The 26,038-nt window shown below is 43.8% G+C and overlaps 1 protein-coding gene and 1 long non-coding RNA gene across 3 annotated transcripts in view; both read right to left on the bottom strand.

Annotated features, from left to right (window-relative positions):
• ARHGAP24 (Rho GTPase activating protein 24) overlaps nucleotides 1-26,038 on the bottom strand; it is a 210,538-nt gene that overhangs the window by 57,668 nt on the left and 126,832 nt on the right. Inside the window, exon 1 of one of the 2 annotated variants that reach the window (XM_030491344.1) lies at nucleotides 20,244-20,526. The exons of the other annotated variant lie outside the window; for it this stretch is intronic. The gene's annotated coding sequence lies outside the window, so the exon portion shown is untranslated. Of the gene's footprint in view, nucleotides 1-20,243; nucleotides 20,527-26,038 lie in introns of those variants that run through there. 2 annotated transcript variants of the gene reach the window in all.
• On the bottom strand, nucleotides 3,315-25,425 carry LOC115610210. The gene is made up of 3 exons (XR_003992155.1): nucleotides 25,415-25,425; nucleotides 24,030-24,034; nucleotides 3,315-3,446 (listed from the first exon to the last, which is right to left on the bottom strand). It is a non-coding gene; the product is annotated as an uncharacterized LOC115610210 (long non-coding RNA).

The raw sequence follows: 26,038 nt of genomic DNA, 5'->3' as shown, positions 1-26,038 counted from the left end.
AAATAGGTATCGGATATGACATAGCACGAAAAAAACCCCGAAACAGTCAGCTGGGAAGTTAACCATGCTGCAAGCCTGATATTTGCAACTCAAGCCTCCCTTGTTTTCTGAGTATGTCTTTTCATATATGTGCAGAGGAAAAACATGCAATCCAGCTCCTGTCTTGGCTTCCTCAGCCCCATTTCTTGTACCATCATTTCTACTGAGTCACCTGAGTCTTTCTTAAACTTGGTCTAGTTGCATCATTAAAATGTTTAAAGTTCTTGTTATGGTTAAAATCTGCCTAGTCATGGAAAACGCGTGCAGACTCGCACACTCTCCTAGGCTGCAGTAAAAGTAACCTGTGGTATTATTCTAACACAGGTAAATAAGGCAGCTTACAACAAGCAATTTTGAACATGATATGCGTACGTACTGCTGATGTGATGGAGATGCTTAGATAAGGAGAGTTAGCCCCAAAGACTTGATTTAAGTTATGCTCGGGGTTTAGCATAAGGTCCAACTATGTTGGCTCTTAAACTAATTGTTTTGAACTGCATTTAACCCTTAAGGCATACATTAAATACCAAGATTGTATTAAGAAGCCATTCTTACAGCACATAGCTGCTATGGCAACAGTTTTTGTAGGAAGCATACATTCTCACCTCTCCACAAAACCAGCAGCTATAATGGCACCTTGTATTCATGGCGATACCCCAAGGAAATGCTTTTGGTCGCAAGTGAAGAAGGCAGAGTGCTGCTGCCTGCAGCACCACTGTTTTCTGCAGCTTGATGGGCTTTCACTGGAGACTTTTTTCCTAAGTTAGGACCTCTAAAGCAGGTTAAATGGCCAAGGCTGCCTCACACAGGGATTACTTCTGACAAGGTGCTGAACAGCAGCAGCTCTGTTCTCAGTGCCTGCAAAAGGCATTAATGACCACCACAATTACTACAGCAAACAGGCATGGAGAGATGCTGAACAACTGGCTACTGCAGCCATTGATCTACCAAAAACCACAGCCCTTCCAGGTTGCTGAGCACCCCGGCATATTTTAATAAGAGAGCAGAAAGGCAGCCCTTTCTTTTCATGATTTCCTGCTGGGGAGCTGGCCTCATGCTGGCACAACCGTAGCAACCTGGACAACAACAGAGCATCAAGACACACAAAATCACAGAGGCAGAAACGCAGTAACTACCCAAGTGAAGCATTTTCATTAGTGATTGCCCTGGACCAGAACACAGCATCTGAGCCCCCTTCCCTAGAAGCACTTCAGTACAGCTGAGATCTGAATTGGGACTTTGTGCCTTGAGTCCATGCTATTTTTCATGAAACACTTGGTATAAGACTTGTGTTGCAAGCATCACAGAGGAGAAGGGAACGTGAGACTTAGCTCTTAGGGTGCCAACAGCTCCTCCGTCAGTACAGCTTTGGCTCACTGCTATGACTTTTTGTAATGCACATGTGGAGCTTCTCTTTACAAGAGGCCATTATAGCTGTAGAAGGATAATAAAAGCCAGTTATGAGAAGGTGAAGACTCTAGATGCTAGCAGATGCCAAGTTGCTAATGACCCCACAAAGATGAAATCAGAACCAGGGCCTGAGCAACAAATAGCCTCAGCAGATGCTATTGGGGCTGGCTGTCTTAGAGCAACAAGAAAGAATGCACGAGAAGCAGCTATGGCTATGTCTGACTGGCAGAAGCTTTTGCCCAGCCGCAACACTGTCCAGACAGCCTTACACCCAGCTAGGTAACTGTTCATTCCCTCTAGAGCTGTGAAGATTAAAAGAATACACCACATCTGTGTTGTCCTTGAAACACTGTCACTTCATTTTTCACCAAATAGTATCATCTGCTGCTTCAGAAGAAGAGACAAGAAACAAACCTCCGCTTCCCTAAAAAAATCAGAAAGAAAACAAATTGCTCCATCCCAAGCAAAGCCCTCTGCTCTATTGATTACATTTTGCATGCAGCACAAGCATGCCTTTTCCCTCATCCTCTCTCTAGCCTGGTGTCAACAGCCTACCCCAGGGTCTCTGAATTAACTCTCCACAGGAAAGATGTGACCTGTGATGCTTGGAATGATTATGTTTTTAGTTTTTTAAATGTGTTTCCAGTCCAGCCAGGTAAAAGCAACAGGCTCCTTCACTGAGGCAGAGAGGCAGAAGGGTAAACACAGTCACTGAGACTCCTGAAACACTGCCTCAGAAAGCAATATAAAGGGAGCCTTTAGGAGAGGACATGCTCTCCACTTCCTCAGGCTCTGTCGCCCTCACACACACACACACACACTTGCACGGCAAGGAGAGGAAGGGTGAAGGAAAACATGGTTCAGACAGGAAAATTAAGAGCTGTAGCAACCAGATCTGCTTCTAATCGAACCTGCTCTTAGCTGGGGATGAGATCGAGGGTAGGAAAGTCAGTATTTCCTTAACTCACCCCACAATTTGGGATTCAGCCTGCTCTGTGTCACTGGGGAGTCTGAGGGATGTCAGCTTTTGTTACTGTTGCTTATGAAAATGTCTCTCAACAAATACCTTTGATCCCCACCATAAATCTTTTTTTGAATATCTATCACAGTCTGTGGCCCTAAGGGAACGTACATTCTAATATCACCAGGATCTTTCTGTCATGTGCATAACTCAAATAAGAAAGGAAAAGACACATAGGAGGGACTATTTTTCAGCAGTTTTCTGTACACTGGGAAAGCACTATTTTCCTTAGCTGCTGCTGCTATAAATCAAAATGTGTCAGAGAATTGGAATGGTTTGCGTTGGAAAGGACTTGAAGATCATCTAGTCCCAACCCCCCTGCCATGGGCAGGGACGTCTCACACTAGACCATGTCGCCCAAGGCTCTGTCCAACCTGGCCTTGAACACTGCCTGGGACGGAGCACTTACTACTTCTTTGGGCAACCTGTTCCAGTGCCTCACCACTCTCACTGTAAAGAGCTTATTCCTTACATCTAACCTGAACTTCCCTTGTGTCGATATGAAAATATTAAGATATCTTTATTTACAGCTATGTGAATAAGTGAGTTCATGGAGCACTGGCCAAAGAAAACCAGTCACTTCACTGACTCAAAATGGCAAGCTTTTTGGAATCCTTGGTAAAACAAATCTGAAAATGCTCATGCAATAAAAAAATATGGTAATCCAATATGAAAGTATTATGTTCATTTTATGCCATAAATTGAACCGTAATCTTGGCAATTTTAAAAGAAAGACGAAGTGCTTTCAATAGGAAAAACACCTCCAAACCCATTATTTGTTGGAAATATAGAATCATAGAATGATTTGCGTTGGAAGAAACATTCAAAGGTCATCTAGTCCAACCCCCCTGCAGTAAGCAGGGACATCTCCAACTAGATCAGGTTGCCCAGAACCACAACCAGCCTGGCCTTGCATGTCTTTAGGGATGGTGCATCCACCACTTCTCTGGGCAACCTGTGCCAGTGTTGTACCACCCTCACTGTAAATCAGAGCTTAAACCAAAGCCTTACTGCTCCTCTAGCACTTCCCAATCACCCCCCTTTCACCTAAGAAATACCTCTACAAAGTATTGCACTAAATCTACTCATATTTTTTTACCTGGTGCATTTGGTGAATTCAAGGCAACTTCACCTATAGCTTCAGTCAACCAACAACATAAAGCAAATTTCCCAGCCCTCTTTTACCACAGCACCCAAGCATTGGTTAACTGAAAATACTTTTTCTCCCTTACTAGCCTCAGAAACGTTGTCGTGAATAAATAAAACACTGCTTGCAGTGACTGTGCAGTCATGGACAACGACCAAGCCTCTCTATCTGCAGACAGCACTCAACCTGGGCACAGCGCCCTGCAGCACCAAGCACTGGCTCCAGCCACCATCTGTTCAGCTCCCCTCTGCTCTCCTCCACCTACACTGGTCTCATTGACTGGAGTAAAACGAGTGTAAACACTTAAACAGTCACTATCACACTGATAACTTATCCACAGGCACACTGATCATCACCAGCTCAGTTTGGTACCATGGCAACACATTACCTGGGACCTGCTGGCCAACTGCAGCATTCTGCAAACAAGCTAACATTTTGTAATTTTAGTTACAAACCTTTAAGATGGGCAATTAGATATATAATATGGGGAATTAAATATAAGGTACTAAGAGCACGAGCAATGTCTTTGGTCTGTCACTGCACAGATCCAGGCAGATGTATTTGTGTTGTCTGGTTGAACAGAAGAAGCCCAGCAGCAAGAAAGGTGGTGGCTACCTGGGCCAGCAGGTCCAGCCTAGGTTGAAGCCCATGAAATGCAGCTCAGTTTCTTCACCCGGGTCAAGCAGCTAATTGTCAGCATCAAAGCTGCTCTCAGTTCTCAGTGTTCCCAAATGATGATTTAAAGTCTTTTTGTTCATAATGCGAACCGTCACAGCTTCAAACAATAGCCACACTGGAAAGAAATGCATACTGGAAAATTAATAATCGCAAACTACTGTTTAATATTCCAAAATGGTGACTTCTGGTTGGAAGTCTTATACGAGAATACTTCTAAGGTAGCGCCTCTCCCTTGGTTGTTACCCAATTGCAGTCACCTTCCAATCATGACATTTCATTGCCGCATTCAGGAAGAACATTTAGAAAACAAGCAATGTATGTTCTGAAATGTTACACATACTGTAATGCATTTGCTTCCTTACATGTTGTGAGGAAATACAAAGCATGTCTGATTTTCATGCTCCATGTGCCAAGTTAGTCTTGCTTAAGAAGTTATACAGAGAAGACATAAAAAGGACAATTTGTCAACTTAGCAAAAGCCAATGTCATTCCCTTACTCTAGCCTTTACTTTGCCATTCTTGCTAGCTGAGCTCCAGGAGCCAGCATTTCCATGCTGTTTGTCTGAGCGTGCCTTTTCCAGAGGTCACCTTCAGCCATAAGAGCCAAAACTGCAGCATCCGAGCCTTCAATTCTGGCCTTCAGAGCTGACCTCCGAGCTAATGCAGGCAATCCACAGCAGGGCCGCTTTTTCTCTGCTCTTATCATCTGCACTTGCCCATCTGAGGCACCTTTGGGCAGTAACAGCTTCTCCTGGTCTCATTTCTCCTATCCCTCTCTCCCACCATTCCCCCACAGGAACCTCATCCTATTTTCTCAGGAATGTACCACAAGAAGACTGTATTCTAGTCCATGGACAGCATTTAACATACTGCAAAATGTTTATTTCCAACTCATTTACACCTTGTTATTCTTGCAGTTTTCCATCTTTTGATTTTCCCTAAGTTCTTCAGCTAAGAACAAGAAGTCAGATACTAGGTCTAGGAAACAATCTTCCATAAGGAAAGCTGTTCTGTGAATTGCTCTTCTAACAAACAGGGAAAGGAGTTAAAAGCCAATGAGAAACATAAGAGCGATGACAGCCCTGACTGAAACCTGCCTGATAACTCCTGCCTGTATTTCAACATCCCCTCAGCCACAGCACATAATATAACCATTCTCTTCTGAGCAGTCTCAGTCAATATTAATTAAAGGTGCAGGCATTTTAACGCAAGCACCAGGCTGCTTTCTCAGTCTTCACAACAAAGGCATCATTTTCTTGCTCCCGCTCTTCCAAAATAATCTCTGTCCCTGGGTAAATTTCGATTTCAAGCGAAAGTGCAGAAGGTCTCCAAAACCTCATTAAAATGTTCCTTTCATTGGGGCAAGGCAGATGTTTTTATTTGCAGAAAACCAAATGGAGTCCCAGCCCAGGGGCAAACGTATGCCCCAGTAAGGAGAGAGGTGGCAAGGGGCAGTCTGCACTGGCAGGCATGTTTTACTCTCTGTAATTTGCTTCTGCAAAAGGTTAATCCCTGTCGCGTTTCAAGGAGGCAAACACGAACCTGCTGTACATGCGGCTGCATACAATGGAAAGATCTTTATAGCCGAGGGCGGCAAGGTCAGGAACACTCATCAAGTTCACATTTCTCCCGGAAAGCCATGCTGAACAGCAAGTTTCTGTGTATGAGCCACTGCTCACAAACAAACATGAAACTAAGGAATATAAACCTCCAGGTGCGGGAAAAGGGGCAGGAAAGTACAATGTGCAGGTGTTATAAAGGACTTCGATTGTCCCAGGCATTCTGTATGTTCCCCGACTGTGCTATCAAGCTATCACAAAAATGAGCCATTAATATTTCTAAGCCTTTAATGAACAGATTTGGTGGACGTGTGGTTTATATAATACCAAGGCTTGAAAGGCCTGATAAATAGAAAGGGAAGCACATTTTTGTGAGCAACACTAGAGCACAGCAGGACATTTGTTGCCCCTACACCACACACATTTAAGCTGAGCCTCGCAACAGTTCTGAAATGTTTTAGACCACATCCTTTGAGTAGCCTAAGACACAATTATCTCGGGGAAGTCCCTCTAGCTCCCAGCAGAACTGGTGAGCTAAACCTTGCAACTGAATTACACTCATAGCAAAGAGCAGAAACCTGTGCTAACAGCAAGATGAGCATTCAAGTTAGCTGTGCTTGCATGGCTTTACACACCTTGGGATTCTGCCTTCTTCACAGGGACTGGCCTCAGCTGATTCAGATTCAGAACCATTTTAGAGTTCACACTCTATGCAAGCGCAATGCAGACATGGCAAACAGTGCTACAGAGAGGGGGTGTGTGTGAGGTGCTACTGCCTTTTCTCTGAATGCACTGATATGAGCCTAGCCCCTGAAAATGAGAGACAGCTGAAGCACGAGATACCAAAGGAGTTACCCAGGCAAGTCCAGTAGACTAGTGTGTCGAGGGAGCTGACCCATGAGCAAAACTGCTTCCCTCAGCATCTGGGTTAGAAGCAAAGTCCTTTATGAGCACAGTTGGGAGAACAGACAGGAGGAGACAGTTCCTTCCAACTCAGTGGTAGCAAAGAGGTTGAAAAAAAGCTTACATGCAGCTGAATACCAATGCCAGCAAAAGGAAGACTGAAAATGGGGAGAGGAAATAATAAGGAATTTGACCAGAGTAGGAGGTCTTTTCTATCCAGATCTGAAATTACCACCAATCATTGAATGAGTATTACCTCTAACTTCATCCTACCTGCAGCTTGCAAATTTTGCTGAAATGACACAAAATGCCACATCTGTAATCTCTGCAAAGTAGGCATCACTTGCAGCTCCTCCCCAGCCTCCCTTCAGGGCTCTGCTTTCAGCAACTCCTGCATCCAACTCAACCAACCTCTCCTGGCCTTTGGTCCAGCTGGGGTACAGAGGTGATAGAGATGCGGCTATTCCTTCCATGTTATTCTCCCGTGCTTCCTAACAGCTCCAATCTCACCAACTGCTCTATTCAGATATAAAGGTTGACAGCTAAAGTATAGCACTGTAAGGAAGAGATGCCACAAATAAACCTTCCAGTACTTCACATGTCATCCACTGAAAGACAATCACAACAAATCCAAATTTCTTTAATTAAATCACTAGCTTTTTCCTCACAGCTGCGTTTCAGAATATCCTTGAGTACTTACGTATTTTAGTATGGTATTTCCCCTGCATATTTACAAGAACACACACTTTACCCTATAATTCTTTTTCACTTCATTCATTTTAAATCTGAGCATCTCTATTTCTGCTGCATCAAAAACTCTCTTATAGCAGGCCTATGTTAAAAAAGTAATTATTTATTTTGAAGTCTCTGACACAAGAAACTGGTATTACATATGAAGTATGAGTTACGCTAACGTTGCTGTTTGCTTACAACGTTCCGAACTACCACAATTTTATGCCACTGTGGTGTGTAACAGCTACCATTATACAGCTGGCACAGCTGCAGCAGAGATTTAACATATTCTTATTTGTTCTAATTCTGATCTCATTTTGAGAAGCCCAGAGGTTTTTTTCCTTAGTCTCGTGATTCATTTTTGATGGGGAAAAAAAGAAAAAACAAAACAACGCACCCCAGCCCCAAATAATCTTGCCTTGCAGTTGTAGGACTTACTAAAATGATTCTCTCCAGGAAAGAAAAACAATTTGTATCTCTACTATCTAAAAATTGTGAAACTCCTAAACAAGACTTCTATCAGGAGGTGCTGGGAATTATTCTTAGCACATGCCAACATATACGCAGGTTTTTCCAGTACAGAAACAATGGAAATCTGTCATTGGGAGGCACTGCTCTGCCTTCCAGCTGGAGGTGCATTATAGCCACAGCTCCTACATGCTCATTCTGAGGAACCGACATAAATTGGAATTTCCACATTATGGAAAGTTTCAGCAGATGCAGGCTTTTGCAAACAGATTCCAGTACATGCTGCATTGATGTAAATGTCTTCATACCATTACAGATTGCAGTGTTGGCAAACACATTAAACCAGATACACAACAAACTTCATCTGATGATATTTACCCCTTGGACAACTTGTAGCTTTCAATTAAATATTCTGAAAAAGGGACTTGTCAACACAAACACAATGTCCCTCTAACCTCTGTTGCTCCTTTTACTCACCAGCACAACACCAAAAAGCACACAGAGTGCCTCTGCTCCTTCCTGCCGCTGCTCCTTTCAACTCCCAGCCTCTTTTACAGTTTTCCAGGATAGCAAGATATGGTGGTTTGTCCCAGCACAGCCCCACCTTCAGCTGGTAACAGGCCGTATCCGTGCAGCTCTCCACCACTTGTCCAATGTATGTTTTATTCCCATGAGGGCAGCTCAGTCTGCTGCCCAAACAGCCACAGACAAAGATTACGCTGCCACAGCGGTTTCTACATGGGAGAGCCATTTCTTGTTAATGCCTGTCATGCCTGTAGCAGCATGAAGCTGCTTTGCGCAACCCTGTGACCTGAAGTTGGCAGGGGGCGAGAGATGAGGCTGCCTACAAGTCAGCTGGCTGCCAACCACCTGAGAACAAGTTTTCCTTTGGGACTGCTGTTTAAAGCTTCTTAAACCAACGTAAAAGTGGCCTACATGGTCAGGGGGGTGTGGGGGAGGGGGGGGTGATGTGTGAAAAGGAAGAGAGAGGGCTACTTAAATCCACCCTGTTATACAAATACTAATATATACTCACTTATTTCTTTTACACTATGTAAGCACACAACAACCTTGTTCTCGGGATATTAAGTGCAAAAAATGAATATAAGGGGATTCAGTTTAGTCACACAACTCAGATCAAAGCATGGTTTCAGCTGCACTAGGAGAATATTTTGGGTGCTCTGAATGTACACAATGCACACAGAATTAGCCAAAATACTGATCCAACATATTCATGAGCTAGGATGTGCTGAAGTAGATAAAATAGCTACAAAGAAGCAAAGCAAGCATGGGGAAAAAAAAAAAGGATGGACAGCATGGTAGTGATTTTGCAATGATGACAAGTGACATTGATCCTACAGATTACAGACAAAGAACATGCTAATCATCGGGTTTTGTGATGCTTGGATCTCAGTACTGAAAATGCTCAGGTATCTACCACCAACAGCGTGTTATTCAGTACATAACATTTTCTAGACCAAGGCTACGTTTTCATCCTCAAGCCTGTCAGTTTTCCCCAAACTGAAAGCTTGGGGAGCACCAAAGAAAATTTTAAGCAGCGACATCCCAGCGTTTCCTCTTCCAGATCTGATAATTTATCAGCCATGCAGTAATGCATCTTGTCTGCTTATCACCAAGAAGCACTTCCTGATCGCGACTATGGATGCTAAGTGACTTTAGACATGTCAGAGAAAAGCATAAGATTCTCTTCCCTAAGTAGTTGCTCCACCACTGGGAATCCTACTATGAACTCTGAAGATAAGCTGTCAAAAATAAATGTTAGGTCCACTCTGTCCTTCTGACCCTTTTCCTGTCTGCTTTAAGGGAACACTTATCCTAATTCAGAATACGATGCAGGAGAAACACTGGTTCCATCTTGCCATATAGCAAACACAACATAGGCAGACAACAGGAAAAAGGGGTAAGAAGCAGAGGGCTTGTGTAGCTTTCTTCTCTCCCCGTCCCAGAAGAAAGCAAGCTTTTCTAAGTTGGACTGAAGTTCCCTGTCAGTATTAGTTTTCTGCTCTCATGATTAAGGGCATTTCAAACTTTCTGGTATTTTCAAAACAGTCAGTACCTGGAATTGGCTGAAAAACACCCAAGCATTTAGCTTGCTAACAATAAATTATTTCCTATAGGCTTAACATGCAATGAAGGCATTGCCAGGTGTGAGGTCCCAGCTCACAATGCCTTGTTCCATTTCCTGGCTGCAGCAGGACCTCCCTCTGGGGTTCGCTTTGACCTGAAGGGTGGGCAGCGGCAGGGCAGGCAGCTGACACCACCGCACACAGCTCCCTGCCACACAGTGAGAAGTACTACACTGCCATACCAGGCTGCTGTCAGGCATCTGCATCCTCAGACAGCATCGTGTCAGCAGACAGTTTTGCAATGGGCACCAAATGTAAATGCAGATTCATTAATAACAGGGCTGCTGTCTGGTATTTATTATGGGGTACTAACTAGTTTTAAAGGCTGAACACTGCAGTGAACTTACCTAGGAGTACGGAGTATCCAACACTCACACACCAAAATGTCCCTAAAATGTTGCAAACCAATCTTTTAGATTTACAAAGCATCAGATAACTATGGATGTGCAATCTTACAGCAGACAAGAAGTCACTTCAGCTGTATCAGTTCAAGTTTCATTTAACCACCTAAATCACTCTTACGTTCCAAACTTAACAGAAATAACCACTGGACACAAGGCAGAGTCCTTAACGCAAAATCACAACTCCAATTTGTTATTCAGAACAATGCCTACCAAACCTATGTCCTGTGTTGGTGCCTGTGAATTGAGAAGCTGAAAACTTCACCCTGCAGTATCTTCCAATGCCTTAGGTAATATACACCCCCCTTAAGCTTGTCTTCAGTTGGAATGGCTGACTGGGTTGTTCTGTTTGCTAATAAATTGGTTCCCAGTGTTTACAGACCTGATTATGGGTCTGCTGCTCTTAATTTTGATGCTATTTTTGTCTGGGTTTAAATGAGTATTACCATCACCTGCTCTTGTTTTACTTCTTGTCTTAACTCATTCCATGATGTATTACAGTTCTTTATCAGCCAATTCTGTATCACCTCCCCAGTTAAAGTCTCAAGGCAAGAATTCAGAGCAATTTTAAAATGACAACTGCTCTTTCAAAACCAAGTAACTATCCTGTGGCAGCACAGTTCAAGGCCATAGGAATCTGTCTCTGTAATCTCTCTAGCCTTCCCTGCTTTAATAAGGCTTTCAGGGAGGCGGGGAGCAGCTCTGCTCTCAGGAGAGGGACATGCTTTTATTACTGATCAGTCAAGCTGAAATCAGTTGTGCCTAAGCTTTCCTTCTAGTGTCCTTGTAGAAAAAAGGGGTTATTTTCTAGGAAGAATAGGAGAGAAAGAAAATATGTGAGCTGCAAACGTCAAAGCAATAATAATTTAGAGTTAACTCCTCATCGATTCTCATTTCACCTAAATCAGCTCACCCAATTTTGTTGTTGCACGACTGCACTTACTATGGTATCTACTTATCATGTGCTGGGTAAAAGAAAATGGTACAACCACTGCTAAGGACTTCAGTAAATGAAGGTTTTGCCTTCCTTGTCCCAGCTGCTCTCTGCTTCTTTGCAACTTTCACAGTCAAGAGCCTGCCTTGTATAAAGCCAGTGCTTCAGCTCTGGCTGAAGTGTTTCAGAGCACCAGCAGCAAGGACTGCCTTCCCACGGCACTTCTGCTGCACTGCGACTCTTACACCAGTGCGAGCACTTCTTTCCCTTTTCTCTCAACAACAGGGCAGCTTGTGTTGTCCCACTGAATCAGGAGACCACATCCTGCAGTCAGGACATTCAAATGCAGAATAAAGCCTCAAAGTCCTTCCAACATTAGTCATTCTACCTTCAGCAAAAGTAAACATCCAGGTACCCAAGGGTAAAAAAGAACTCTCATGTGGGATGGAACGTGGTTGAAGTGACACACGTGACTGACTTTCACAGCTGTGGAAGGACAACAATGATGCCCCTTTAAGCCTCTTTCCTTGGTGGTCCTTAAAACTAGGTATCAAACCTTGTTATCAATAAATACGGTACCTTCTGCTCATGCTCTACGTGCTCCCATTCTTGTGATAAAGTAGTCAGCAACAACGCAGTTGAAATCCTTTTTCCCTTTTGCTCAGGTCAGAGTCAACAACGTCCTGTGATCAAATTGGGAGTGAAAGCCACCTTAATACTGCATGCTGCCTCTTCACAAAACCTCCAGTTTTGCTGGCTTTGCACCAGCAGTGTCGAAGAAGGATCCGTCCCCTCCCTGCATGGCAGCACACTACGCAGCAGCTATGTTGTGCCATCAGCACAGTCCGCTCTGTCTGGTCCCTGCTTTTCACAAGAGACAAATGGCAACAGCCTGACAAGTGCATTAAAACTTAAGCTATCCAAAGGCAGCCAGACAGAAATTTTGTGTACAGACCCCCCTGGGTATTCTTCTTTGCTTTAGCTTCCTAAAAATAGCTCTTTAGAGGGGAATGAGGCTTTCAGAGCTTGCTTGTTGCTTTTTTAACCAGTTTTGAAAAGACTCCCTCATCCGTAGGCTTTTGTTGCTTTCAGCAACTTACAAGTCAAACAGCAGAAGATGTACTGACAAAGGAAATCTGACCTACATCTTGCCTCACTATGCTGGGTTACATCTTGCCCCTGCATACTTTTGTAATAAAGAGAAATGGTGCACATCAAAGGGGGTTCAGGAATCGTGACCTCTGTTCCCGCCTCCCCAGTAGCTTTTTGCCCAGCATTGGTGAGTTCCTTTAAAATTTCTCTGCCACGTTTTCCTCTTTCTGCAAAAAGCAATTGAGAATATTTACTGACCCTACAGGGGAGACATAGCACTTCAGTTAATTAAAGCATGTAAAGACTATAAGATCACCCAGGGAAAGGCTTTATAGGAATGCAAAGTGTGTTGTAAACCCAGAAAATGACCCAGCAGAGACACACAGGTCGTATCTGAAGTTTGTCAAATAAGGATCCCGTTTAGATTTTAAGAAAAAAGTTGTAATTTAAATTACTACAACATGCTTTCCCACTGTACCTTAACTGAAATTTTACAACACAGTCATCGGAGAGGTCATAATTTCACATGCTACTTGGTGGACCGGAAGGAATGCATTTAAAGGCAATTTGCAGTCAGAGATGCCTGGCAGAAACTACTAACTAGTATTAGTGTATTATCTGCTTTCAGCTGTAAAAAGACAGAGCGAGGGCCCACTTGAGCACAAGCAAAAATGGCCTCTCACAACTACTTATCACGAGCTTTAAGTAAAGGCCTCTAAGTTTTGGTGTTAAATAGAGAAACCAGCACCTTTCAGTACCTCAGAACCTGAAAGCTGCCAGTGACTGGGTTCTTACAGCGTAGAAGGACAGGATCTCCTGAGCTGCAAGGAGAATGAACAACATGCAGACATAGCCAGGAGAAGGTGTGTGCAAGGGCAGGGGACAGGCTGCTGCTTCTACCTCAGCAACCTGCAAGGTTAGCAGTATATTTTTCCCCCAGGGAATTTCACACATACCACTGTAAAGCAAGGTACCATACATCAGCTGAAAAACTTGCCAACTGCCAGCCGGACCAGCCAGCATCACAAGTCAAGTCACGGACCAGGGAAAATACCTTACAGTCCTCAATGTAATAATTACATAGCAGTGACTGCACTGTTTCACAAGACTCACTGCTGCCTCAGGACCCTTCTGCTAAGTGAGAGGATGCAAACACAGTTGGGATCACAACTTGGCCAGAGAGGGAGGGCTGGAAGGTAAGGGTGACTCTCCCAGGAAAGCCTGGGTACCTTAGGAAATACCTAATGGTATTTCCAACAAACAGCCACAGTGAGCACCTGTACTCTTGCTGGCCCAGCACATGTTTTGACAGTGCCCTGAAAGCTACCAAAACTTCATTTAATGTGTCTTCTCTTCTGCCCCAAATCCCCACAGCATTATATCTTTCCCCTAACAGTCCTATAACATGTGTGCATCTTGGGGCGTTACGTCAGGTTTTGTAAGGTTGGAAGGAGCACAGGAGTAGGGATGAAGCACTTAAGCAGCCACCCTTCCCATTTTGCTTGGTGAACAACATGCCGGTATTCGGGGTATCCAAAGCCCTCTACAAAGCAGATGTCAGCAGTGACCTCATGCCCTCTTAGGACCAGACAGTGACTGCTTAAGGTAAAGACTTCTATGATGAAGGATCTCTGCATCTTCTTCCCATTGCTTTGCCCAACAGCTTCCTCTGTCCTTGGGCAGCAGCCTCCCTCTCACCTCCCCCAGCTGCAAGCCACAGGCTCTGCCAAGTACCAGGAAGCCTGGGGAAAAGGTAAAGTGAGCTGTGTATTTCCTAGAGTATCATCACGTCTTTTAAAGATGCAGAAAAAAAAGGCAAAGATTAGCCCAGGTTCATTTGTCCCCTCAGGATGCCAGTACTTAAATGCACTAGTTTGTGATTCAAGATTAATTCCTGACAATACTTGTGACTGGTAAGGTACACAACCTAATTTCTGCAGAGAGAGTGCACGCTACAGCTTACGCAGGCTGAAGAAAGACAGACTATGTGATTCAGCAGTGAGGTTACTGGCACTAACTCACCACCATGCTGTTTCTGAAACTCTGAGTTTGCTTAAATCTGGCCAATTGACCTTGTATCGCTTCAGCACCTCCTTCTAATGACTGCAAAACTTCCAACCACAGCATTTCTGATTCACTCATATGCATCCAAAAATCTGATTTACAGACTTTTGCCAGCAGCAACCAGGATGAAACAGCTATTTAAGGATCTGAGAAAGAAAATACGATGTAGAAAAGGGAAATATAACAACCAAGGCATAATCAAATTCTCCAAGAGTTCTACTTTCAAACCTCCTCAAATTAAGCATAAATGAAAAAATTATTTCCTGAAGGCACATTTCTTATTCAAAGCATCCACAGCTCTCCTGATTCTTAGTGACTAAATAAATATATTACACACACCACTTTTAATAAGGATAGATTTTTTTCCATTTTATCTTTGACTATTTATTGCAGGCTCTGACTGCATGGCCATCCCTCCCATATTTTAAGTCATCCTGCCTACATTTTACACCTTCATCCTATCATTTGATTAGTTTTGTTGGGAACGTGAAGTAACAGAGATCTTCAAAGACACTAACCCTCCTTTTCTTTTATACTGAAACAAAGATCTCAATGGCAGGCCACGGGAGGACATGAACAAACAGTGCCAAAAACACACCATTTTTTTCATCTGGTAACACAAACCATCAATTGGCTCCTCAAATGGTAAATATTCAAAATCTACAGACAAGCATGGTGGGGGTTTTACTGTTAAGATGAAACATTTTGAGGTTTTGTCCACTTAATATTGGAAACACTACTTTCTCACTACAGAGCCAGCTTGTTTGCAATGGAGATATCCCATGGGGAGAAAAAGTGAACCAAGCGAAGCCTGAAACGGAATGTAAACAAGGAAGCTGAAACAACTGCTGGATGTTGTTAGCTCTTCCACACATTTTTAGCTCTTAACTACATAGATAGATGAGTATTATCTGTATTATCCCACATAGGAAAGGTTCAAAGCTGCATCAGGAGAGGTTTAGACTGAGTATTAGTAAGCCTTTCTTTACCGAGAGTGTGGTCAAACACTGGAACAGGCTTCCTACAGAGGTGGTCAATGCACCAAGCCTGTCAGTGTTTAAGAGACATTTGGAGAATGCCCTTAATTATATGCTTTAACTTTTGGTCAGCCCTGAAGTGATCAGGCAGCTGGACTAGACGATCATTGTAGATCTCTTCCAACTGAAATATCCTATCCTCAAGCATACTTTTTTTTTTAACAAACATTCTTTGCTGCTTCTAGCTGCTTCCCTTTTATTTATTGCTAAGTGTGAAATATCAGTTCAGGTATTCATTGACATCTTTCCCATCCATGGAAGCTGGGCTTTTTATTTTTGTGTACAAGTGAGGGCACCAGGAAGCAGGTAACAACAACATGCATATCTCCAAGTTCAGCTCGGTACCTTTACAAGCTGCCAATAATATTGATCTGCAGTCTTATCAAACCTGCATATTCCCAGAACTGCCACACCAACTCCTTAAGCGATGTCTCCCAGTCCAACAGCCTTCCTAGTAACTGCATTATGTGCATGATCCCTGGGGTTGTTATGATGTTACCTGCAGAGACAAGCCTAGTCCTGGCCATTCAGAGAGCTGTCACAACAGAGGACAGCTTTGGGCTAGGAAACCTGCACCCCGCTGGTGAGCACTGCAACAACTGGTGCTCTGAGCCAGCCCTCCGAGGATGTACGTTGCTCCTACCCTCAAGTCAGGAGCTCTCCTCTTTTTCTGAGCTTGGATGCCCATGATGAACATCCTGGAGACCCACAGTTCAGTCCCCAGTGCTCTGGCATCCAACCAGCAAACAGGAAAATCTCTGGGAGCCTGGAAACTACATTACTTTCTCATTGACAGTAAAATTCATGGCCATGTTTTCAAGAGTGCCATTCCCACAGCTGGGGTTGGGTTTTCACAAGAAGTTAAGAATCTACCTGCATACCTCGAAAAGGGGAAGGTTCTCAGAAGCATCATAGACAGAGCAGTTCTTGTCACAACCTGAAAGACCTCAATACGCTCCCGGTCGTTTTGAAAGTCTGCTGCTTACTTTTATTGTTGAAATCAAAAATCTATTTTTCACAAGATCTCTTCACAAAAGCAAGTTATAACTGCTCGTCTGCCAGCAGGAATGAATGCTGAGAACTTGCAACCTTTTACATGCACTGTATTAAAGCACTTCATAACTATGTCTTGGAAGAAGAGGGAGCTGCAGCCTATGGATAATGCTCAGGTTAAGCACTTCAGTAATCTGCTACCATCTGACATTCACAGACAGAAAAGTCAATGAGTTCATTCAATGATTTAAGGATTAGTATGAGTTTGGTTTTGTATCAGACTTGGCTTAAGAAGGATGAGCTGAATTCATTAGAAAATGAAGTTTAATTAATAAGCTTCTTCTAGTTAAAATTAGCTAATGAATTTCCAGGGTGGGGAGGGAATAAAAAAAACAACCCAGAAAGCAGTTTTAAACCAGTCTATGTAACTGTGATTTAGAGCTCTGCATTTACAGGACATGAAAAGAGAATGAATTTGACAACTGCTCATCTTCACCAATAAGCTCAGAAACTAATCTTTCTTTGAATTGACATTTAAATTACAAATCACTTTTGTGCTACAACATTGGGTTTATAGCCTGTGAGAGATACCAGGTGCAGAGCTATGTGCAATCCACCGCTTTTTCGCCCCAACTGGAACAATCTGAGATTTCTGCCCCATCTCTGAGCCCTCACAGACATTAAGGCACAAGTATAACCCTTTTTTTTTTGGAAGAGAAGCCAAGAGGCAGCAGCAGGCCATCTGCAGAGCAGGAGCTCTGCAATACCCATAAACAGCGCCAGAATAGGGGTGCTACAACACACTCCATGGTAGCACCTTCTCTGGCTGTGCTCAGGGCATGACAGGTGACCGGCAGCACAGCATCTTGCCCGCTGACCTAATTAAAAGGCTTAAGGGTCTGGGGGAAGATAAAGAAGGGATTTTATATCCACATACTGTGTAAGCACATGCTCACTTCATAACAGCTCTGAGGAGCATTACAACTATCTTCCTCTCACCGTTCATATTGCACAATCCACACTACCAAAAACCAACTCAACTGCTGCTATTTTGGGCTGTCTTCAAGCAGGGTAGTTGACAATAACTGCAGGTAGTTGAGAATAACTGTAGTATCTTTGAGGTAATGGAGTTTGTCTTTTGCTTTGAGGGATATGTGTCTTTCCAATACAGAGGTACAAGAATATCAAGATTAGATGACGCAGTTAGTCACACAGACTGGCTCCTGTGCCAGGCTGATTGTAGCACATACCAGTCATGAACAGTATCATTTACCTAAAAGGTATCAGGACTGTACTGTGCACAAGTATCCTTTGTGAAAATGCTAATATGGTACTAAGACATACTGGTGAGTATTTCCAGAAGTGGTTTGTTTGCCCATGAAACACTCAGAATAACAGGAGGAGGAAGACAGTGAGATACAATGCTGCTTAAGAAGCAGCTGGTCAACCTTTCCAGCAGTTTGGTGCAGTTTGTACATCTGATCACCATAAGCAGATAGATATATAGCTTTCATCTACACAGATACGTACAGTATCCCCCAGAGAAGTGCTATTTGCCATAGCACTAAAACATTTGGGATTGATTAATGAAATCCCATCCACTTCTACTTTTTTCCAGAAGGAATCCCAACTAATTTATCTTAATTATTCAGAAAGTATAATGAATTCTAGACCATGCAAAGTCAGCTTACTAAATTCAGGTCATGGGGTAACTGACTCTTTATTCCACTTGCCTTCATTTTAGTAAACCAGTGTTGAGACTGCCAACTCAGCAATCAGTGTTGAAGACTATTTCTGGAGGATAATAACCTGGATTGGCCAGAATCAATGAGAACACCACTGGGTATTTAAATTTGAATATTTGACTATTTTTAACAAGTCACAAAACATTAATTATCTAATCTGACATGAACATGACTGATTATTAGCTAATTATGTGAACTCAGTTCACGCAAACATAAGCCAACGCATGCTAAAGCTACTCTGCTTGCGCCATCTGCACTGTTTATGTACAAGCGCACGTACCTAGCAGGAATACACTGTAAACTTGATCATGAAACTGCCACCTCACCTGTCTTTTCAAATGTACCCAAAGCTGATCAAACACGATCACAGCAGCGCAGAGAGCAGGAGTAATGGTTGGACTTGATGATCTTAAAGGTGTTTTCCAGCCTAGTTGATGTTACGATTTCTGCAATACCCATTTCTAGTACACAGAGGAGGCTGCAGCAGCTCAGCGTGCTGAAAGATAGGCAGGATCTTTAAGCACAGAGTTCATGGGAATTCAACAATTCCCCTTCCTTGCACTCTCTACCAAATAACTCAGAAGAGGCAGCACGTCATGCTATTTTAAGATAATGGTATCACTGCGGGTAAAATACAAGCAGTTATTTTAAAACCCAGCGATGCAGCTAAACTGCATGAAGGCTCACCCCGAAGTCTGGGTCTGACTCTGAAAGCAAGGATTTGCAAACACTGCACAAACGAGTTAAAACAAAAGGGTGAAAATGCAAGACAGCGAAGTACTGGCCAGCTAGCAAGGCATACTAAATACGCAAAAGTTTCCTTGCCTAAAAGTCCAGCTGCTGCTCCAGGACCCTGCGAAAGCCGGGAGCGCCCGTGTGAAATCCTCTCTTAAAACAAAGCACACTTTAAGGAGCTGTTACACCAGCATCAACCCGTGTGAACCGATGAGGAGGCGGGCAGGATGCTGCCGAAACCCGATAGCTCAACTCCCTGGCAGCATCACAGCGGGCTGCGACACAACATGCACTAGTGTCTTCCAAGGAAGTAACTCCGCAGCTCCGCGCTCTGCCCTGGCAGGAACACAGCCTGGCACCAGAGCCACCGCCGGCACCTCGGGCGCGACGGCCACTGCCGCCGGGGCCGCCGCCAGCCCTGCCCGCGCTCCCGCCTCTCCAGTGACTCCATCGCCCAGGAATGGCAACCACCTCACCCCTCGGGGCGCGGTGCTGCCGGGGGGAAAAGGGGGAGCCGCGAACGTGGGGACGAGGCGTGCCAGGAGCGGACCCTCCACCTCCCGGCACCGGCTTCCATCGCGGAGGACCGACCTGGGGACAAACGGAGGTCAGGAGAGCTGCCGGAGGGGGAGCGCGGGAGACCACAGCACCGGGGCAGAGCCGACTGGTGCTGGGCACACACACAACACACAGACAGACAGCAAACCCTCCGGCCCCCAGTCGGGTCTGATCAACTCCTCCTCAGCCGGCTGGCCGGGTAAAGGCAGGCTATTTTCTTTTACAAATTAATAGAGTTAGCAGAGAGAGAGGATTGGGTTGTAGTACTTGTTCCAGGCTACTCACCCCGGCACTGCAACGGCTGTGTTTCTTTAAGAGCAGAATGCCCTCGCTTTGGGAAACTTATTTCTGGTTTGCTATTGTGATTTGCTAACTGGCCCAAGTTCCTGTAAAATCCCAGAAAAGGCTAGGAAACGAGAAGAGACAATTTAAAAGCTGACGGTCAGGACAGGAATTTACGGAATGAAATCTTTAAGGGCAGGAGCAGATAGAGCCAGCCAGCTAACGCTTTCATGCCCTGTCTCTGACCAGCAGATTCAATTGGCGGGCAGACCAAGGCTTACAAGATGATTTAAAATACCTGCTCGTGATGATGTCTGCTTCTCTGCATCAGCTGGGAGTCCCCGGCGTAGCTAGCACGCTGCTCTGCCTCGTCCTCCTCCTGCCTTTTGCAGCAGACCCCTCACGATCACAATGTCGCAGTTCCCCAGGCCTTACAATCAAGTGGTTTGTTGTAAGAGAACTAAATATAGCGCTGAATTTTTTGCTGAAGCACTTGCTTGAGTGAACAGAGTGCCAGTCAGCCTGTGCATTAGCGAGCTGTACAGACCTTTAATATTAAATATAGCCCGGATCCTCCTGGAAATGTGGCCATTGACTTTTTTCAAAAGTTTTTGTTTGGTTTTTTTTTTCTTTTAAAGGCAGCACAAAATAACTCCTGTTTCTAACTGCTAGAAGATGAAATGAGTGGAGTTGTTTCAAGAATATCCTCGGGGAAAGAGTGAGTCACTTAAGCTGCTTTTATAATAAAGATCCCTGGAGGAAGTATATCTCCTTAGTAGTCTTGGAGCTTTCAGAGATCCATATACCCCCCCTGAAAAAATAAGCTTCACGTTGCAACCTGGTCTAGTGGAATGTGTCCCTGCCCATGGCAGGGGGATTGGAACTAGATGATCTTTGAGGTTTCTTCTGACTCAAACCATTCTGTGATTGTTCAGTTTTTCAGTTTTGTGGTGTTTGGTTTTAATAGTTAAACACCTGATTCCAGGGCAAATTTAATGCTAGCATGGGAAAGAGAGCAGCATTTCATACTGGTTAACACCTCAAGAGGATGATTAACAGAAGCATCTGTCCTGCAGTGCTGTTAATAAAGTCTGCGGAAAAGAGTACAAAGTGGCCCATAAGGACGCTGCATATGAAAGTTTATGGTGTTGGTTGACGAGTCTAGGGAAAAAAATTAATCAGAGGGAATTATTTTTGCAAAGCTTTTCATTACTGTGGCCTAAAAACAATCACTGAAGACAAAGGTTGCAAAAAATGTCATTCAAGACACAGATGCCGGTGCTGCTGCCAGTGTCCAAGCTGGGATCCCAGAAGCAGATTTAAATGCAAAACTTCTAAGCACACACCAGACTCACATATTCACACTGCGGCACAGGTAGTAGGCCAAGAAATGACAGCGTGCAGGTGATGGCTGGCAACAACGGCTTGTGGCATTTCAAAAGGATGCTAAAGCCGCAATCGTTCTCCTGGTAGTTGCTTCAGCTATGAAGTGGTTACCAGGGTATGCCTGACAGCAAGCCAGGATGTCTGAACCACAGGGAGTTAAGTCTTACTACTGCCAGTAGACATGACTCTGTAAAAGCATCTAGAAATCCAGACTCTAACACATAACATACACCAGTGAGCAGGCGGCATCTATAACTTTAGTCTGTGCTACACCGAGTCACTATGTGACTATACTTAATGACTTTGCAAGTCAGGGTAAATTTGCAGGAAAATTATGCCTTCACCTCAGCAATAAACTGCCAGAGAAGCTTTACAGAAGTAGCCCTCAAGGCTAGAGTAGTACTGTACATACATACGTATTTACATATACATTGACGTACACAGAGATATCTATATTTTTAAAGGAAGATTTTAGGATGGAAGTCAACACTAAAAAGTTGGAGAGTTACTGGGAGTATCAGAGGAGACACACTGACTTCTGTTTGTTTTACTGATTTTCATAAAAGAAGTTGAAACCAAAAAGACCAGGGTGGTTATGTGGCCAGTTTGGCTGTTAACATAAAATTGTCTCCCACATTTCTGTTTCCCCTCATACATCTCTGAACATTGCTTTGATTTTATTTATTTTGCAATAGGACTGCAATATTTTTGCCCTTGTGAAAGGGCTGGGAAATTCCTTGTACTCCTTTCTATTGCTGACAAAACATGGTGCAAGGCAGTGTATAACATCTACACAGCAGCGGAGGTAGCCACAAACATAGCAATCTTCATTCCTGCTCCACTCCCCAGCTATTATTTATAGAGACAAAGAGCATTAACAGAGCACAAAATTCCCACTAATTTAGCCTCACTTTGCCATCTGTTACTTCCCATGAGTTGATCCTAATGAGAAGCTACTTCAAAACACATTTGCGGACCAGCTGCACCCAGTGAAGTCACCAGAGGAGGAGAATATTCTCCTCCCAATACATCATACTCCAATGCTACTCAGCAGCTCCATCCCCTACCGAAACCAAGGGGAATGCTGCCATCAATACAAACGCAGCCCTGGGTCACAGCCTCTTGCAATCATGTTGAGCAAATATCCCACTCAATATTGTTTTTCTCAATAATTCATAACTCTCTACCCCGTCAGAGGGGCATTTCCCATCCCTCAGGCCCAAGCAGCCAACTTTCTGCAGCTGTTTCTCCTGCAGTGCATTCATCTATGGAATGATCATAGAACACTAGGTTGGAAAGGACCTCAAAGACCATCTGGTCCAACCTTTCTTGGCAAAAGCAGAGTCTAGACAAGATGTCCCAGCACTCTGTCCAGCTGAATATTAAAGATGTCCAATGTTGGGAAATTCACCATTTCCTGAGGAGATTATTCCAATGGCTGACTGGTTTCATCGTGAAAAATTTTCCTCGTGTCCTATTGGAATCTCCCCAGGAATAACTTGTACCCGTTACCCTTATCTTTTCCATGTGACTCCTTGTAAAAAGGGAGTCTCCATCTTTGTAGCCACCCTGTAAAGGCTGGAACATGGTGATAAGGTCTCCCTGGAGCCTTCTTTTCTCCAGGCTGAATAAACCCCGCTCTCTCAGCCTTTCCTCACACCACAGGCTTCCCAGTTGTTGGATCATCTTTGCGGCCCTTCTCTGGACCCTCTCCAGCCTGTCCACATCTTTTCTACGTAGCGGGGATCAAAACTGAACACAGCATTTCAGGTGGGGCCTGAGAAGAGCCAAGTAGAGTGGGATAATAACTTCTTTATTTCTGCTGGTGATGCCCTTGTTGATGTAACCCAGCATCCTGTTGGCTTTCTTAGCTGCAGCAGCACACTTCACTCACATTGAACTGCTTGTCCACCAGAACCCCCAGGTCCCTTTCCACAGAGCTGCTCCCCAACCAGGTAGATCTCAGCCTGTGCTGCAGTCCTGGATTATGTTTTCCAAGTGCAAGACCTTATACTTGTCCTTGCTGAACTTCATAAGGTTCTTGTTAGCCCCCTCTTCCAGCCTATCCAGGTCTTCCTGCAGGGTGGCTCTCCCCTTCAAAGTGTCCACTTCCCCACTCAGTTTGGTATCATCAGCAAACTTCACCAGGGTTCACTTGATCCCATTTCCAGATCACTTACGAAGACATTACGAAGCACAGGAGTCGGCTCCTGATCAAGCACAGCAACTCAAGATGTTTGTGTGAATGGTGAATTACACATTTCACCTAAACAGATCAATAGCCTCACAAGGTGCGCTACATGAAAGATTAGGCTCCCAACTTCTGAATTCCCTCAATAAAAATTACACCATAATAGCCTTCTACCTTTCCTGCAGTTCATGGAAAAGGTAAGAAATCCTTCTCTGTTCCCTTTGTTGTCTCACACTTCTGCTCTCCACTGCACCAGGGAATATTTAGAGCAGTCTTCCGTAAACAGCACATGTTCCTGTGTCTGCCCCAGCACCAGCCACAGCACTGTGGGGCTGCGTTCCTGGAGTTTTTGGACATCGGTTGACCCTGCCTGGGCAGGGAGCAGCTGTGTGTGTAGGTGGGCAGGGAACAAGGGGAGGGACAGGGAGATGGGAAACTTACCAGCTTTGCTGCCTGCAAATGTCACGATATCGACTGCAGCTCCCTGTGTCCAGACTCTTCAACAACTCTTCCTCTCCTGCCAGCTGGCCGGGATACGGGGGGCTGTTTTGCTGGACATTTTGCTTTCTCTCCTGGTACCATCACCAACAATAAATTACATTTCTTACCCAATGAAACAGACTGTTTAGTTATTTCTGCTCTGCCTCTAAGGTCTGCTGCTTGAAGTATTTGCTTCACGTTTCCAACATCCCAGTGAAAAGATCCTTCGTTATTACTTGTGAGACTGTAACCGAGCACACTGGGATTATTTTTAATACTTCATGTGACTTCAGAAAGCATTTTTTTTTTTCACAGTGCATGCTTAAATGGGACTCGAGCCTCTTCCTCTCTTCAGTTTTAGTAGTTTAAGGCAGGAACTTTTTCAGAGGGCTGGGCTACACCCATATGAAAAGGCAGCAACACCCAGAAATGTGAATTATAAGGATCATATGCTAATGTAAATTTAACTGTACAGCATATCCCTTGTGTTTTATGACATATGTTTAATAATATGATCACATATATATTAAAGAATGAGGCCTGAAGGCAGACAGTGTAGGTGCTCACAGAATACTTCTGAGGTGAACCTTTAAAATACACGTCAATCCCCAGCTGCTCAGGGAATTTAGTGTGACAAGAATACTTTGGGTTCTTTGTTAAAAGCTCCTAGAAGATGTGGGGATGTCCAGATTTGGATCTCTACATTATCAGCAAGTCTTGTCAATAAAATAATCTCTATTGAAAGTAAAGCTGTCAGCTTGGCCCTCAACGTTAAGCACTACGATGATAAGCATTACTAGACATTCCTATGAGAAGCTGAACTGTTCTTTCAATTGAACTCTGCCGGATAAAACTGTGCTATACATGTTCCATGGGCAGGTGAAAAGTTAGTCACATGCACAACCATAACTGCAAACTAAAGGATGTATCAAGAGGGAGATGAGATTACAGTCACAGAAAACGAGAATCAGGCACAAAAATTATTTCCCATGAGATACATATGCAGCATCTGGTTTTGCATATTCTAACACAGAAATGAATCTTCCTGAGTGCTTTCCTCCATTTCCTTCCAACTTCACTGCAGTCCACATCTAATTCAGCTGATATGTAAGAAATAAGCCTTTCTCCACTTATTTGTACATTTGGGGTTTGAGCCGCTTATACTCACGCAGCCCGCAGGGATGCCCAAGTAACTCGGAATATGACATGCTGAGATCTTTTCGTGGAAGCTTCTGTCAGCTGTACCATGTGAAGGGCTCTCAGCTGCACAACCATTTAACTTGCCCAATTACATTTCTGGCTGCTGTTCTGCCTTGCAGCTTAGAGAAACCCTCTCCAGGAGCTAGGTCACAAGAAGGAATTGCCAAAATATGCTGCTTTTCAAAGAGCTTACTCCAAAGGGGAATGGAGACATGAGAAATGTTATAGCAGGTTTGGAAGAAAACATCAGAAAAAAATATTTTGCTGTTGTAATCCATAAGGACAACATCTTTTCTGACTTCCTCTTATATCTGTTTGTTAAATTTGACATCCACAGGTTCATGAACAGAAACACATACGCAAATTACACTTAAGAAATTAAGTCACTTTCACTTTTGATGCTGGGAAAGTATGGTGTTTGTGTGCTGCATCTGTCTTCTTGATATAAGCAAACACCAGCTGTTATTTGCTTGGTTTTAAAATGAGTAAACTAAAATTTATTAATTAAATGGGGAATTCATAAAGCTTAGATGTGGATTCAAAACTTATTACACAATCAAGTCAACTCTTAGCCAAGGAGAGCACATGAGACAAGATGGATACTCCAATATATTCTCTGTAGTAGTAACCTGGCACTTTATCTTACACATGCCATTAACATCTTGTCTGACATAACCAAGCATGGACTTTGGTATCTCATGTGCTAAAGTAAAACTGAGTCATATATATGCTGAGAAGTGGGCATATGCTTGTTCCACCTGTGTCTCCCTCTGCATCACAGTGAAATGCTTGTGACGGCACTGTCTTGGTTTCAAACCCAAAGAGGAAATCAGAAA

Source organism: Strigops habroptila, chromosome 7 (assembly GCF_004027225.2).
Source record: "Strigops habroptila isolate Jane chromosome 7, bStrHab1.2.pri, whole genome shotgun sequence".
Taxonomy (NCBI): Eukaryota; Metazoa; Chordata; class Aves; order Psittaciformes; family Psittacidae; genus Strigops; species Strigops habroptila.
This window is presented reverse-complemented; position numbering and strand designations above follow the sequence as displayed.